General features: G+C 32.9%; 1 pseudogene; it reads right to left on the reverse strand.

The window, feature by feature from the left end:
* Nucleotides 1-16,782: 16,782 nt before the first annotated feature.
* LOC127092863 (F-box only protein 8-like) lies at nt 16,783-18,276 on the reverse strand (annotated as a pseudogene).
* Nucleotides 18,277-18,877: the final 601 nt, after the last annotated feature.

The following is an 18,877-nucleotide window of genomic DNA, read 5'->3' on the forward strand; positions in this document are numbered from 1 at the left end:
CAAACCAAAACCCACTATTGCTGCTTTGAAGCCTAGTGGAGGCATAGCAAAAGAAGGCACCTGCTTCGATTGCGGTAAGACCGCACACTGGAAGAGAAACTGCCCAAAGTACCTAGAAGATAGGAAGAATGAAGTAGAGACTTCAACTTCAGGTATTTTTGTTATAGAAATTAATTTATCTACTTCTTCATCATGGGTATTAGATACTGGATGCGGTTCTCACATTTGTACAAATGTGCATGGACTAAAAAGGAGTAGAGATTTGGCAAAAGGTGAGTTGACCTACGAGTTGGCAATGGAGCAAAGGTTGCTGGCTTAGCCGTAGGAACTTATGAATTGACTTTACCTAGTGGTTTAATAATTCAGTTAGAGAACTGTTATTATGTACCTGCAATTAGCATGAGTATTATTTCCGTTTCTTGTTTGAAGAAGTTTGGTTTTTCATTTATAATAAAGAGCAACTATTGCTCAATTTATTTGAATGATATATTCTATGCTACTACACAAATGAACAATGGACTATATGTCCTTGATCTTGAAATTCCTATTTATAACATTAATACTAAAAGGATGAAACCTAATGAGTTAAATCCAACTTACCTTTGGCATTGTCGATTAGGCCACATAAATGAAAAACGCATTTCCAAACTCCATAAAGATGGACTCTTGGACTCTTTTGATTATGAATCATATGAGACATGAAGATCTTGTTTAATTGGAAAGATGACAAAGTCTCCATTCACAGGAAAAGGTGAAAGAGCTAATGATCTTTTGGCCCTCATACATACTGATGTATGTGGACCACTGAACATACCAGCCAGAGGAGGTTTTCAATACTTCATCACATTTACTGATGATTTCAGTAGATATGGTTATGTGTATTTAATGAAACACAAATCAGAGTCCTTTGAAAAGTTCAAGGAATTCAAGAATGAAGTACAAAACCAACTAGGTAAGAATATTAAAACTCTTCGATCAGATCGAGGTGGTGAGTATTTAAGCCTAGAGTTTGATGACCATCTGAAAGAGTGTGGGATCCTATCCCAACTTACTCCTCCTAGAATACCCCAATGGAATGGTGTATCTAAGAGGAGAAATCGAATCCTGTTAGACATGGTCCGATCCATGATGAGTCACGCCGATCTTCCAAGCTCCTTTTGGGGACATGCACTATTGACAACAGCTTACACACTTAACCGTGTTCCATCCAAAAAGGTTGAGAAGACACCATATGAGATATGGAGTGGTAAGAAACCACATATGTCTTACATGAAGATTTGGGGTTGTGAAGTTTATGTAAAACGACAAATTTCAACTAAGCTTGAGCCCAAATCTGACAAATGCTTCTTTGTGGGGTGTCCTAAAGAAACAAGACGATATTACTTCTACAATCCTTCTGAGGGCAAAGTGTTTGTCGCTCGAACTGGAGTTTTCCTAGAAAAGGATTTTATTTCCAAAGGAATAAGTGGGAGGAAAGTAGAGCTTAAAGAAATTCAAGAATCACAAAGCATCGATACACCTATGGAGGAATTAGAGCAGGAAACACAAGTAGTTATGGAAGAGCAACCTGCTCAAGTAGAACAAGACAAGCGTAGGTCAACCAGGATACGTCACCTACCTGAGAGATATGGATATCTCATAACAGATCAAGGTGATGTATTACTCATGGATCAAGATGAGCCTGTGACCTACCAAGAGGCCATAACTGGTCCTGAGTCTGGGAAGTGGCTAGAAGCCATGAAATCTGAAATGGATTCCATGTACACAAACCAAGTTTGGACCTTGGTAGAGCCTCCTGTAGGAGTTAACCCTATAGGATGCAAGTGGGTCTTTAAAAAGAAGACTGACATGAATGGTAAGGTACATACCTATAAGGCAAGACTGGTTACAAAAGGATATAAACAAATTCATGGTGTTGACTATGATGAAACCTTTTCACCAGTTGCAATGCTTAACTCTGTTTGGATTTTACTTGCTATTGATGCATATCATGATTATGAAATATGGCAGATGGATGTCAAAACAACTTTCCTTAATGGGAGTCTTCTTAAGGATGTGTACATGACACAGCCTGAAGGATTTGACATACCAGGAGAAGCCCAAAAGATATGTAAGTTACAAAGATCAATCTATGGATTGAAGCAAGCTTCCAGAAGCTGGAATCTTCGTTTTGATGAAACGGTAAAACAATATGGATTCATCAAGAACGAAGATGAGCCTTGTGTCTACAATAAGGTTAGTGGGAGCATGATCGTTTTCCTGGTATTATATGTAGATGACATATTACTCATTGGAAACGATGTCCCTACCCTGCAACAAGTAAAATCTTGGTTGGGGAAATGCTTTTCTATGAAGGACCTAGATGAAGCAGCCTATATATTAGGAATCAGAATCTATAGAGATAGATCACAAAAACTGCTTGGCTTAAGTCAGAGTACATACATAGACAAAGTGCTGAGACGCTTTAATATGCATGATTCCAAGAAAGGGATCGCATGAATAAGATTCCATATGCATCTGCAATAGGATCTATCATGTATGCCATGTTATGTACTCGACCAGATGTCTCGTATGCTTTAAGTGCAACGAGTAGGTACCAATCTGATCCTGGTGATGCCCATTGGTTAGCTGTTAAGAATATCCTTAAGTACTTGAGAAGGACTAAGAAATTATTCTTAATATATGGAGGTCAGGAAGAGTTGGCTGTAATTGGTTACACCAATGCTAGCTTCCAGACATATAAGGATGACTTTATATCGCAATCTGGTTATACGTTTTGCTTAAACAATGGCGCTGTGAGCTGGAAAAGTTCAAAGCAAGATACAGTTGTTGATTCTACAACCGAGGCCGAGTATATTGCTGCCTCAAGTGCAGCAAAGGAAGCTGTTTGGATCAAAAAGTTCATTAGTGAACTTGGCATAGTCCCTAGCATTGTGGATCCCATTGGTCTCTAGTGTGATAACAATGGTGCTATCGCACAAGCTAAGGATCCTTGATCTCACCAACGATCCAAACATATACTTAGGCGTTATCACCTCATTCGAGAGATAATAGATAGAGGAGATGTGAAAATATGTAGAGTACCTACACTTGACAATATTGCTGACCCACTAACAAAGCCTCTTGCACAACAGAAGCATGATGGCCATACTAGATCAATGGGCATTAGGGGTATGCCTGATTGGCTCTAGTGCTAGTGGGAGATTGTTGGTGTAAGCCCTAAAGGCCAATACTTTTGGTACTTGTATCGAATTATTTATTAATAATAAAAGGCTTTTTCTTTATTATGTTTGTTTAATAAAGTCCCTCGAATAGATAGTCTGTTTAATGTATCAAGTGTGACTTGGTCATGACGTCACATTAAACATAAGGACACTATTCTTAAAGTATCCGTAGTCGAGCTTTATTGTGAAGTGGGATAACATTAAAGCATGAAGACTATTATGTTTGTAGACTGATGATCACATCTCATGGATCATGGATAAGGAGTTATCAAGTCTTAAGCATAGGTATGAATATTAAGAGTAATATTTATACCGGATTGACCCGCTATGAGAATACTATATAGAAAGTTATGCAAAGTGTCATAAGTTATTCTCATGGTGATAATCGTGTATACCACTCTTCGACCTGAAATCACTATGGACCCTATATGTAGAGTCAAGTGCTTTATTACTGATCCAACGTTGTCCGTAACTGGATAACCATAAAGACAGTTCATGGGTACTCCACGAAGAATGCTAAGGGACATGAGTGACCTAGATGGAATTTTCCCATCCTGCGTAACAGGATAAATGTCTATGGGCCCAATATTGAACTGGACAAGGATGACATGGTTTATGCCTTGTGTTCAATATAGGCATAAGGGCAAAAGGGTAATTATACACATAATTATTATCACAGAAGGACTTGTCAGATCACATGACATTTTCGTGTCTTGGGTAGCAGTGATGTGTTGCTAGATACCGCTCACTGTTTATTATGTTAAATACGTGATTTAATATAATTGTCAACACCGCGAAAACCTATAGGGTCACACACAAAGGACGGATTGATGAGAGATAGAGTAATTAAGGGATACTATAATGTACGTTTCCCTTAAGTAGAATACGAAATATGGTAAGGTACCAAATACTTAAGTGATTTTGGCATATTATGAGATATGGGCCATATACACTTGAGTGGGCTTTTTAGCTTGCAGCCCACACAAGTGGTTCTATAAATAGAACCCTTGTGTAAAAGCAATGTAAGCAAGAAAGAAGTTTTGAAATTTCGTTTTTCTCTCTCTCTCTCACTTAAAGCCTTCATTCGTAGCAGCTAGCACTGAGATTTAAGAAATCCGTTCGTGTGGACTGAGTAGAGATATTGTCATCGTTCAACGTTCGTGGTCGCCACAAAAGGTAACGATTCTATCACTGATCATGCCCATTCGTAAGGATCACTAAATGGAGAAATTTTTTAATTCCGCTGCGCCTTGGATGGTAATTCTCCTTCAATTGGAACCACAAAAACAACTTGAAGTGAGTTGTATTTACAAGTTAGAAGTATTCACAAAATGAGGTCAAAGTATGGTTAAGATTCATTTACGGTGAGTATTAATGAAAAGAGTTTGAAAAATCAAAGGCATAAGGCCTAGGTTTCTAATTTGAAAACAATGTCAAAGTTTGCACAAAGTGAGTTTTACTTGGGTTAGAGTGGAGAGAAGAAGAGAAGGGCTAGTCCTAAACATGAAAAGATAAGAGAAGAGATAAAACCCTTGGAGTTCCTTTTCTTGAGATTATAAAGATGATTCAAGATGCTCCTTTCCTTTGGACTTAGTAATCAACTCAAGCAATCAAAGCAAATATTATATTCAAGCTCCTAGGATCTCCATTTGGCTTGTCTCTCTTAACTTGGCTATTCATGACAATGGTCCTTCTTACTATATCAAGATGGAATCCCTATCACACAAGAACAAACATCAAAAAGTTCACAACACAATAAGAGAAATGGACAAAGAATGAGTTTAGATTAGGGGTCCTTTGAAGTCAACTTTTAAGATTTAGCATTCTAAAGACATGAAGCCTAGTTGCTCTTCAACAAGTTTAGCATTCTAAAGGCATGAGGCCTAGTTCCTCTTGAACTCCTTTAAGCATAGGTAAGGTCCTAATTCTAAGTCCTTTCTCCTTTTTGCATTGGGTTTACACAAACAAAGACATAACAATCACAAAGCCACAATATATTTATATACAATAATGAGCTCAAATGAGCAAAAGGAAAATGACATAAACATAAAATATGAGCTCAAGTGAGTAAAGGGAAAAGCAATATGAATAAATGAGCAAGAATTAAAGTGCATTAAAGTAAATTGCAAGAAATTAAATGCTCAAATTAAAGTTAGTAGTTAATGGTTATGTTAGTGTGTCATAAGACAATTTAGCGCTATGTTAAGCAATCGTAAGTGGACTAGTGTAGTAGTCACACCTATCTGAGGCCGGTCAATAAAACTATAGGCAAATAAACACAAGTTAGAGATCATGACTAGTAAGCCAAGCTCCTACAACTTGCCATGCCCAAAGAAAAGAAGAAAACCTTGTACGGATCTTAGGTTTTTTGCTTGACCAAGAAGCAACCTATCTTGGACACAAGGCAACTCACTTGATCTTTGGTCAAATTGAGTTTGATTTGGATCAATGAAGTTTAAGCCTCTCATATGTCAAGACTAACCACAAATCGTTAACTCATTGGCCAAAAGAAAAAGAAGAAGAAAAGAGATGAAGATGAAATGAACAAAATGAGAATTCAAATGGCATAATCAAAACACAATGATCAAATGTGAATGAAATCATCATCAACCAATGTAAAACAGAAGAGAAATGAAGATTAGAAGTCAACAAAGTCAAACATATTTTTGGTATTTTTTGGAATTAAAATAAATGCAAAATTAAAATGGTTAAAATATGGTCAAACCTCAAATTCAATTCAAATCAACTTCAACAAGTCCAATTGAATCATCATAGATCTAACATGGTCAAACAATATTCGACAATTTTTTTCAATATTTTTTGAAAATAGAAACTATTTTAAAATAATTAAAAACCAAAGAGAAATAACACAAATGAATTAAAATCTCAAATAAATCTCAAATCAATTAAGAAATTGATGAGAATATTTTTCATAGACTTATCATGATCCATATGTGTTAAGAAAATATTTTTGGAATTTTTGAATATAAAAAAGTATTTAAAATGAATTAAAAACTATTAAAAACAAAATACTTCACAATTTTTTTAAAATTGAATCACAAAAATATTTAAAAATCATATTATGAAACTAGATTTTTCAAGAAAATTTTTAGTATTGGTCTCATATTTTTGTGATTCCAAATAAAATAGTTATGAATTTTTGAAATAAAAAGGAATAAAAGAAAATAAAATAGAAATTAGAAAATGCCAAAAATCCAGGAGCGTTGGAAGGAGATCCAAGGGATCAGACTCAACCACGTGGGGATGGTGGTGGAAACCACCATCTTCTCCGGTGGACCAACCATCTCCGACCACCAGTTGAAGGTTTTTGAACCTCAACCAAAATACACGAGCCAGGTACGAAAATGAAGTTGAGGTGATGTACATCACCCCTGTAACCTTGGATTGTCCTCAAGATCTCTATCAAGTGAGAAATCTGAGCTTGGACATCCAGGTATGCAAACTGAAAAGCTTCAAAACATGAAATCAAGACCACCACTAGCCTGACATTTGCTTGAGGACTTCAGAAAACCATTTGAACACAAGCAATTCACATTGTATGATGAGATTCAGATCAAAACAGTTAAATGATAAACCTTTGAAGTGCAGCTTTAAACAACACGATCTGCTCCAATTCTTACTTCCACTTTGATCAGGAGATGATGATGATGCAAGGCTTAGGAATTGGAACTTGAAGATTAACTGATTGTGTTGAAATTCAAGTTTGAATTTGAGAAATAAAAAATCAGAATTCCTTTAGTGAGGTTGGGTTTTGATTTCAGCAGAGCTTCAGATTGTCTTAAGGTTGAATTTTGAATGAGGGAGGCATTGTATTTATAGCTAAAGCTGATGCCAAGAGGGAAAATACTCGTGTGCATGAAGCTTTGGGTCCTCCATGCATGGGCCTGTACAGGCGCATGTGAGGCCCAAAATCAAGTGGAATAACATGGTGATATCATACCAAGTTGAAATGGACGTGCATTCTGAACTGCATTGGCTTGTGCATGAAAATTCAAAGTGAATTGCATAATTGGGCATAGATGTTCACCTCTTCGAAAGTCACACATAGAAAATCCAAACATAGGCCTGTGAGTAATGGTTGGAAAGGTCTTGACATAAGGACCAAAATCTATGTTGGGCAAAAATCCATTTGGAGTTTGGAAATTTGTGAAAACTGGCCTTGAAGTTTGAGGTATAAAACATGTATAAGTTCTCTTAGAATTTTTTTCCAAAAGTGACCAATTTCAAGCTCTTATGTTTTAATTTACATTTCATCAACCCCAAAAATCCAATAGTATTGGTCAAATAAAAGTCAAATCAACCATGACCAAGCCCAAACAGAAAGTCAAACATCACAAGATCAATTCAATGTCTCAACAGTATTTTTAAACAATTAAACAATTAAAAATCAATTTTAAAATGAATTAAAATGCATTTTTAAATGGACAAAACCTCAAATCCCTTCAAAACACCAAATAAATGGGAAAGGGATTTATCCTAGGTCAAAAAAGGGCAAAGGACCTTAGACAAAAAAATTCACAATTTTTGGAAAGTCAGAAGTATTTTAAAATATTTAAAAATAAGTCAAAAATCAATTAATTTAAAAAAATATCAAAATTAATCCAAAAAATGATTTTAATTCAAAATGTGGAAGGGGAAAATATTTAAAGATTTTTGGTGAAAGTCCCATATTTTTTGGATTAAGAATGAATTTAATATCAATTAATCAAAATAATTGGTAATCAGAAGCGAAGGCCAAAAATATCTGAAGGCCACAAGCACGCGCTCCATCATGCACCACAGTCAACGCGTGTACACGCTTGGTAATCAAAAGTGAAGGCCAAGATTAAAACATTTGGACATGATGAAATGGTTGAGAAGGCACCAAAAATTGGATGACCTTCATATCACAAAAATTGAGCAAGTTATGATTCATGGAAGTTGACCTTCTAACTAGGGCATAAATAAAATGATCTATAATCGTTCACCATAAAAAATGACTTTCCAAGACAAATTAAATCTTTATGACAACATGAAAGTTGTTTGGAATTTCATAAAGAGTAAAGTTTCTCTTGGAATCATTTTCATATGATAAAAATTGTAGGAGATAGGGTCTAGAGAGCCCCAATTTTGACTAGTTGACTTTCTCTGGTCAACCTCTTTGAACCAACTTGCAAACTTGAAGTTATTTTGATCTTTGGGGCTCATGGAGAATCATATATTCTTGAGGTGATGTATAATGAAGTATCCTATAATATCTTTGATCAATTGATGATAAAAACTTGTTGAGGAAGTCATACAAGATACCCAGATGAATTAGGGCTTCCAAGGCAAACAAGCTTCAAACTTTTGAGGAATTATTGATCAAATTGGAAAATGAAGAACATGTAGATCCATATATGATTATTATAACCATTTGAACCTTTCCCTTATTGATCTCTTAAATTGAGGGTCTCAAACCCTAGTTGTGAACTTGGTGGGGGCACAAATGGACACACACCTACAAAGGTACACATAGACATATTTTTGGTATTTTGGTTAGTAAACAATGAAAAATAAAGTATGATACATCAAAATTACTTGGTGATCTATCCCAATACAAACCCAATAAATGAGGGGTGAGGAGGATACCAAAGTGTGATCTCAAAGCCAATGCAGATGATGAGATAACATGAGGGATCTTAGGGACAAAATTGAGGTCTTACAATCACGACTAGTGGATAAAGGTTACACTCAGTCTTATGGTGTAGATTATCAAGAGACAATTACGCCAGTAACCAAGCTCAACACTTGAAGGATACTTTTGTTACTAGAAGCAAACCAATGTTGACCTCTATTAGAATTTTATGTGAAAATGATTTCCTACATGGAGAGGTTTTAGAAGAAATTTAGTCCTCGGGAGCTTCTATTAACTGATGGTAAAAATTAGTCTGCCCTTTGCCGAAGGATTCGTGTCTGAGGGATTGTGTAGTGTTATATTTGCAAATACCCATTCCTAGGGAGATAGCTTAGGATCACCTTAGAAAATGGGAGACGGTGAAAGGTCTCCTGAAGGGAGGCATCACCACGCCCTTACACTTTCCTTGCCCCTGGGAGAAGAAACATTGGATAAGACATGTCTTGGATAATGGAAAAGTCAAGATAGTTACTGACCCATGTATCCCTTGGGAATAGGAATTCAACTTTCTACCTTTTGACTGGGTGGGCGATGACCTTTTCCAAGAAAGCCATAGGAATCAAGAAATCCTATAAATACCCCATCTTTCAAGTGGGGAGAGGAACTCATACATGCTTACTACTATCCATTATTACTCTGAGATCACTTCGCTCCTAGTAACCTTAATGACATTCATAGATAACATACATTTTAGTAAATATTGCTCTATTTACGTCTCGGGCTCTACGTTAGTCACTATTGCTCAAACCAGGACTATGAGTTGATGTTCAGGCCATAGATTGTTCGATGTGGGACTGTTAACACCCCTTCCCAGGCCCAAGATTTACGTATGGGCCCTAGAACTCAATGGTGGGTGGTCCAATGGATCTTAAACCAGACCGTATACCATCTTTAGAACTTGTGGTTGGGACTAACTCATCCCTACAAAACCGAGTTGTAAGGTGAGGATTGTCCCTACTTGAAAACACTTGTAAAATGAGACTCTTAATATTAAAAAATACTTGTAAAGCACAAAAATACATGTAAAGCATAGTAGCAGTATCACTCTAGTAAGTTATTATAGTTATTAATAAGTTTGATGTAAACATAGCAAAATGGGTGAATAGAAGGTCCTAAACTTAAGGAATGCAACAAACATGCAAAGAAGTTACCACACAGGGACATGTTTGGACACTACACCAACGAGAACAGTTACATGCTGGCTGAAAGTAATGTCTACTCGTTCATCTTCATCTTCATACATGTTGCTCATGTACCTTCCCTCCTTAGGTGAAACAATTTAGATTATCAAATGGAAAAAACTATCGCTCTACTCACGGAATTATGCACAATTCATACTACTTGAATTCCATTTGCTACCTGTGGACTGTGATAGTTTCCTTCCATAATCTGTAATGGTTTTATGTTATCTTCTATCCAAAGATCGGATGATTCTCGAAATTGTTCACAAATTCCAAGAACTAGGCTGTTTAGAAGAGATTTATAAGTGCTTTTCACTAAAAATGAATTGTTTAAGTACATTTTTGTTGTAAGATAATTCAATCGTATTTTATGAACTAAACCATATTATTTATTTAGATTAGGCCTTGTCGTGTTGACCTCTAACATGAATCCTTTCAACTAAGAATATGAATTGGCACATGATGATGTGGATGGTGAATGTTGCTTGTTGTGTCACAGGTCTGCACTAATTTTTAAGTGAATGAAGCTATGCAAATGATTTAAGCATAATTTCAAAACTCTTGAGAATCTAACTTAACACGTTGCTATCTTCTTTTTCTAGGTTAGAGAAATGTTTTCTTCTTGTATATATATATATATATATATATATATATATATATATATATATATATATATATATATATATATATATATATATATATATATATATATATATATATATATATATATATATATATATATATATATATATATATATATATATATATATTTTTTCAAAAAATTCTTAAAAGCCAATTTTTTTTAGTAATTTGCTTTTGAATACAATTATTTTTATGTTTAATGGTACTATGAATTCAACAACTCTTTTTTTTTGAAAATTTGGAGCCCGGTTAATTTAACTTTTAAAAATTATTATTATAATAAAAAAAAAATTATGGAAAAATAATTAAAAAACAATTCATAAAAGATTTAAATGTAAATTAAGTTCAAATAATTTTTAAAATGCTAATTTAAATATTTTCTTATTTTATTAAAACTTATTTTGGATTTTAATATTTTTTTTAAATTATTTAATTTTGAAGTCATTTCAAATCATTTTTCATAAATATCATTTTTGAGATACAATTTTAGTCTAAATTATAATTACGATTATATTTTAATTTTTAATAACGTACGTCTATATTATAATATATCAAAACTAGTCTTTAAATTTAGAAAAAATAAATATAAATAAAATTTATAATATTTTGAAAACCAATTTTATAAATTTTATTTTTGACAAATACAAAAAAAAAAAATTAAAGCTAAAACAGACCCTTCATTTGATTTAGATTTTCTGAAAAATCATTCTAAAATGTAAATCAAACTGAATATTATTCATTGATTCTGAATTTTTATCTTTAAATTTAATTTAAATGAATTAATATTCAAACTAAATAAACTCATTGTACCTCTATTATAGTAAGTATATATTTAAATTAATTTTGGTGAAAACAGATCAAACAACCTGATTATAAAAATTATTTTTAAGGAAAAAAAGCAAATATTTTTTAATAAAAGATAATGAGTTTAGTGGATGTCCAAGGTCATTGTTATTTTTAATATAAACTTTCTATATGTGAATTTCTTAACTTGTACCTCAAGAACACAAGTTAGCATTAATTTTTTTTATATAATCTCTCAATAAAAAATCACTAATTTATTAAATTATTTAATTTTGTTTTAAATAATAACATAATTTGATGAGATTCACACCTCGTCATTGAATAACGGTATAAAATTATTTTTTATTATGAATATATATATATATATATATATATATATATATATATATATATATATATATATATATATATATATATATATTATATATATATATATATATATATATATATATATATATATATATATATATATATATAAAGAGTTTGAAAAATCAAAGGCATAAGACCTAGGTTTCTAATTTGAAAACAATGTCAAAGTTTGCACAAAATGAGTTTGACTTGGGTTAGAGTGGAGAGAAGAAGAGAAGAGCTAGTCCTAAACATGAAAAGATAAGAGAAGAGATACAACCCTTGGAGTTCCTTTTCTTGAGATTATAAAGATGATTCAAGATGCACCTTTCCTTTGGACTTAGCAATCAACTCAAGCAATCAAAGAAAATATTATATTCAAGCTCCTAGGATCTCCATTTGGCTTGTCTCTCTTAACTTGGTTATTCATGACAATGGTCCTTCTTACTATCTCAAGATGGAATCCCTATCACACAAGAACAAACATAAAGAAGTTCACAACACATTGCACTACTCTGGGCTTTTAAGCAGAGTATGATGTTTGAATCGAGGACCATATTGTTTCCAAACTACCGAGTTTGATCAAGTCATTGCTTTTTATATGCAAAAACAGTTGAATGAGCGTGCAACATGTCTGGTTGATTTTTTGCGCCGCGACAATGTAGTATTTGATTCAATACCCCAAATTCTTCAAAGTAACGGTTCATTCCTAGTTTATTTTGCAAAGCATCAATATGTTGACTACTTCTAAATCATCATAATCGCTATCATCATCATTACTTTTATCAATGACGAAGATTTTTATAATGACAGCGATGGAGATGATTTAATTTCTCAACAAATTTGATGTTTTGCAATATAAATTAATAGAGAACGAACAATTGCTTTGAAGAATTTGGGGCAATAAACCAAGTTCTATGTTTTAAAGAGCGATATAGATGAATTATGAGATGGATGCAATTCGAAAATCAGGTATGATCTAAGTTGCATTTCAAATATTACTTAATTTTTGGACTATTATTTTCTAAGTCAGTTTAAATGAACGCATGTTCAATGAAGGGAGTGAAACAAACAATCTACATACATTATAATAAACTCAACAACAATATATACATCAATAAAACAACAACAACAACATACCTTTTCCTGAAAAAATTCATGGAATAATTTGAAGTTGATTTACTTTTTGTTGCCATGAAGAAAAAGTACAAGGCATATAAAACTTCCAAAAATGATTCATACTTCTTCTACTATTTCTCCATAGCAAAACAAAAAATTTATGAACCACACCCATAATATGAGTTAACCTATTTTGGAAATATAAACTAGCATTAATATTATAATATAACAAGCAACAACAAATCATTAGGGAAGTAAATCATGCCACACAAAAAAGAGGCATGTTAACATAAATAAGCAGTACACTGTAAAATGAAAACCACAACATAACTACCATTAACATTGTAACATAATAAGAAACAACAACCAACACTACATTGTTAACCCCAAAAGGAAGTAAATCATGCAACGACAAAAAGCAACATGTTAACAACAACTAACAACAACTACCCATAACAAATAAAAAACTTTTCAACAACAACAACTAACAACAAATCATGTAAAACATAACAAAGTCTTCAATCTTCATGCCTAGTTGAACTCGTGCAATTCTCAAGGTCTTCATCAGATTCAAAGTTAGTTACATCCAAATTCATAAGGTCATTCGCAATAGCTTCTACCTTCTTCATCTTTTCAGGGTTAAGATTCCTGAAATGAATCTTCTTATTGTCCGTTCCGTCAGAAGGTACAACAACAAAAAACATGAACTCTCGAACAAGGAAGAAGTAGAATACCTTTATATATGAAGCGGGAGCTAATGACGAAGAAGAGATAAAATGGGTGCTAGGGTTTTTATGTGATAGATACGGTGATATTGTCAAGAAGCGAGATCTAATTCGCTTATATTATAAATAAGTAAACAATTTCACCATGTTTGTTTTAAAAAACCGTGATGAATGTAATGACTTTCACAACGGTTCTCACTATCAACCGTGGTGATAGGTATTTCAATTTTAATTTATATATTATAGTTATAAGGACAACACCAATTATAAAGAAAAAGTATCAAATTGTTGGATCTGAGATTCGAACTGTGTCACTCCATAAATGTATAATCACGATTTATTAGTTTGACGGTAACGCAATGTATTTTCGTAAATATAAATAAAAAATCGCATCCACAATTGAGGTATTACCATGGTTAACAAACAGACCGTTGAAGTTTAGTATGACGAAAGGTCTATTCTGTAGTAGTTATGATCCACGTAAGCCTCATATGGATGCTATAGAGACGATATTAATATATTTGAAATCCACTCTAGCTAAAGGAATATTGTTCTCAAAACAAAGGTCACTTGAGGGTAGAAGGCGAAGGTGGCGAGAAACACAAAAAAGAGGGGGTTTGGATTGGTTTTATAAAACAAAAGCTTTTTCAAAACCAACTCAATCAAACAATAACACGAACAAGAAAATTAAAAAAGTTATTTTTATACTGGTTTGCTGATAAGGAAGATACCTCCAATCCACCCTACCAAGGTGATTTTTCCTTCTCAACAAGGACTTAATCCACTATAATCGAAACTGATTACAGACACCATAAATACAAACCGTCTTTGTCGTCTTGAGTCTATTTTACTAAAACCTAGTCACTCAAGGAAACCACTCAAACAACTTTGAGATTTACAAGTGTGTGTTTACAAGTATTGCATCTAAGGAAGAAGATTAAAACAAGTTAAATACAATGAATATCTTCACACGATAACGAGAAAAAACTCTTGTGTGTTTATAAAAACTATACACATAAATAATATGAACTTCAGCAAAAGTGTGTGTATGAGCGTAATTTTAGTGTAGTGAATTAGAAGCTTCTTCCATTATTCCAAACCTCCTTTATATAGGAAGTTGAAATATCAGTTGGAGGGTAGAATTGGAATAGCAAATTGTTGTTGTCTCTTTATGCAACGATTTACATATAGGAGAAAAAATGGTACAATAGTGGAAACAAGGGTGCTCTTGTACTGTGTACTACTTTTCTGATGTAAAACCTTTTGATCTTATCTTCTAATCTTCAGAGAGTTCTAATGAAATGATATTGAAGCATGCTTAGAATGATTAAGAGACTAGTTGACAAAATCTTTAGAACCTCGGTCTTTAGAGTCTTGACACAGTTCCTCAGAATTTGGTCTTCAGATCTTGTTCTTCATAATCTTCAGAACTTGAGCGGAGAATCTTGAAGGCTGACAATCCTCCAGAGACTATTGAATCAGAGTCATAGTCATAAGCTTTAGCACAAACACTCATCAAAATTGTTGTCTAAGAGCTTTCTAGAACTCAACAACATCTTGTAAGGCACTTGTATCTCTTCAGAGTCAGAGTGTGTTGATTCCAGAATTTGATGACGTCACACGTCATTTCTTTAGAGTCAGAACATGTTAGCAAAAGTTACACACTAGATAAAAACCATTAGTGTAGAAAATTATTCTCTAAGAAACAATGCATTGTTATCATTAAAACTAAAGGCCAGATGCATAACAAAATATTATACTTACACAAGGATACACAGATGTCGATTGGGCAGGTTCAGCAGATGATAGAAGATCTACCTCATGATATTTCACCTTTGTAGGAGGGAACCTTGTAACTTTGAGGAGTAAAAAGAAATTGGTAGTAGCTAGATCAAGTGGTGAAGTAGAGTTTAGAGGTATGGCACTTGGAATGTGTGAACTGTTATAGGTAAAAAGTGTATTGTCTGACTTGGGTTTTGATCCAAAAGAGGCTATGAGTTAGTATTGTGACAATACATCTGGCATATAGATTGCTTATAATCTTCTCCGACATGATTGGACAAAACATGTTGAAATTGATAGACATTTCATCAAGGAGAAATTTGAAGTTGGGACAATTGGTTTTCCGTTTGTAAGATCTGAGCAATAATTATCTGATATGCTCACTAAAGGAGTAGCAAACGAGGTGTTTAACGAATCTCTATTCATTTTGGAAATGTGTGACATCCATGCACCAACTTGAAGGGAACTTCATATGCATTGCATTTTCACTTAATATGTGTGTGGGAAGTTATGACTATATTTCATTGAGTCTTCAATGGCAACCTGGCTACTGCAGGAAGAGCGATATTAAAAGCACACGTCAACTGTAGAATGAATGCCATCAACTATAGAATGCCTTCATCTTGTGGCAACTTATTTTCATGGAAATTATAATTATAATGATGATGTAATATATATTGCTTCCGTATAGATATACTAAATAAAAAGGAAGCAACTATGAATGATTTATCTATTATGAAAGACATTAATTAGTGTTTATTTATCTATTTTACAACCGATTAATTAGTGTTTATTTATCTATATTGAAAGCTTTTATTTTTCTTTTAAAAACAGTTGAATAACCATCGACAGTTATATTGGTACCCATTTCCATACCATAAAATCAGCACAAGGAGTACTGGATTTTAAAGATGCAAAATACACACATTGTTTTCATATAGAGATATGCATCAGTATCATGAAGAGTTACACAATGTTTATTCCTAAAACTCAAGATGATAGAAGTCAAGTATATATGTTATGGTCTTCACTACCTGCATTTCAGCATATTCACGCTCTTAAAAATGAAATAGAGACATAATCAGTTTGCAAATTAAAAAAGAGTATACAATTCTTACAAATGAAATAGAGACATAATCAATTTGCAAATTAAAATTAAATTGATAAAACAAGATCCATATCACCAACTGTCTTCTTAAATTGTCAAATACATGAAATAATAATTATGAATTTCTGAAGTTGACAAATCACTTTGTATACATGGTAAAAATCCTAATAACCATAGCAATATACCTCCGGGTGAAAACAAAAAGAGAAAAAAAAAACTAGTTACTTGATCCTCCAATCGAAAGAAGACTTTCCTTGTAAAGTCCGATATAACAACAATAATCTTCTCCTTTAATCCCAAGCTCCTCAATAATTTGGGTGCTCAAATCAACATAGGCTAGCTCATCATCTATTTTTCTAAAAAACATGTATCCCTTCTTCCCAAATCCAATTGGGGGCCAGTCAATGGAAGGCATGGGACCACAAATAAATAGTTTGATCCATGATTATTTCACACCGAGTTCACCCAGAATAGATATGTGAAAAATATTATTCTTGTCATGATTTATGATAAAAGCAATTGATCCATTTAACGCCGTCAAGTGTCCATCATCCAAATCAGATCTTTCATCAATGGGTGTTGTAAAGAACACCTCATGACTCATGTCAAATGACATCATAAATATTTGATCATGTTTACCCGTAACCAACCAATGACATGCACCATTCATGTACAATTCCTCCCCATAAAATGCGTTACCAACATACCAGTTAGCCATATCGTCCATGTGGAGTATCTTCCAAGAATTATTTCTTAGACTATATATCTCAAAAAAGGAGAAATACATTATACCTTGTGGTGGAGGAGAATCAGGGTCATAGTCATTACAACTTGAGCTATCAAATGTTACATATTGAATCACCTTAAAGTCATCTCTTACTTGGTCATAACCAAACCCATGAAAGTCATGAAACACGCGAAGGCGGGGGTGTTTTGGTACAAGCTCATCGGGGCTAGGAGGAATGACAACGAATTCTTCGATAGCTGGGTTCCACAATACATATTTGACCTTATTAGAATCTCCCCCTTCATAATTTCTCCCGATACAAAAAATACCGTTAACACTTGTTTTTCCCAAAATATTAAGATAAAAGTCATCCTCTTGAAATGGAGGTGGCAAAGTTAATTTGATTCTACTATCGAGCAAATGCAATTCAGGATGGTAACGATCAGCACAATCACGTTTAAATATGAGAAGATATGTATGATGATTGTCGGAATTCCTATGAGATATGAAATGGTTGCGGAACATATTAATGAAATGAGAATTTTCAAATAAAATGGACCATGATTTGCGTACACAACCAAAACGCTTCAATGATTTAATGGGAAGTTTTGAAAGAACATGGAAGGCAACATCATCGTCAATATACTTTCTGCTAACCTTTGAATCAGACCACTTGTTGAACGGCGGTGATAGCTTTTGCTGATAATCCATGAACGAGTTGAACGGTGATGATTTCTTCTGTTGATAATCCATGGTCGAGTTGAACGACGGTGATTACTTCTACAAATAATCTATGGTCAAGTTGAACGATGGTGATTGCTTCTGCAAATAATCCATGGTCGAGTTGAACGGTGGTGATAGCTTCGGCTGATTCCGCTTAAAAAGAGAGGAAATTTCTTCAATCGATACCGCTGTTGCTTGTGTTTTCTTCTAGGTTAGAGAAATGTTTTCTTCTTGTGTTATATATATATATATATATATATATATATATATATATATATATATATTTACTCAAATGACCTATTTTTTCAAAAAGTTCTTCAAAGCCAATTTTTTTTTAGTAATTTGCTATTGAATACATTATTTTTATGTTTAATGATTCTATGAATACTACAACTCTTTTTTTTTTTTGAAAATTTCGAGCTCGGTTAATTTAACTTTCAAAGATTATTATTATAATGAAATAAAATTTTATGGAAAAAAATTAAAAAACAATTCATAAAAGATTTAAATGTAAATTAAGTTCAAATAATTTTTGAAATGCTAATTTAAATATTTTCTTATTTTATTAAAACTTATTTTGGATTTTAATATTTTTTTAAAATTATTTAATTTTGAAGTCATTTCAAATCATTTTTCATAAATATCATTTTTGAGATACAATTTTTAGTCTAAATTATAATTACGATTATATTTTAATTTTTAATAACGTATGTCTATATTATAATATATCAAAACTTGTCTTTAAATTTAGAAAAAATAAATATAAATAAAATTTATAATATTTTGAAAACCAATTTTATAAAATTTATTTTTGAAA

Source organism: Lathyrus oleraceus, chromosome 6 (genome assembly GCF_024323335.1).
Source record: "Lathyrus oleraceus cultivar Zhongwan6 chromosome 6, CAAS_Psat_ZW6_1.0, whole genome shotgun sequence".
Lineage (NCBI taxonomy): Eukaryota > Viridiplantae > Streptophyta > Magnoliopsida > Fabales > Fabaceae > Lathyrus > Lathyrus oleraceus.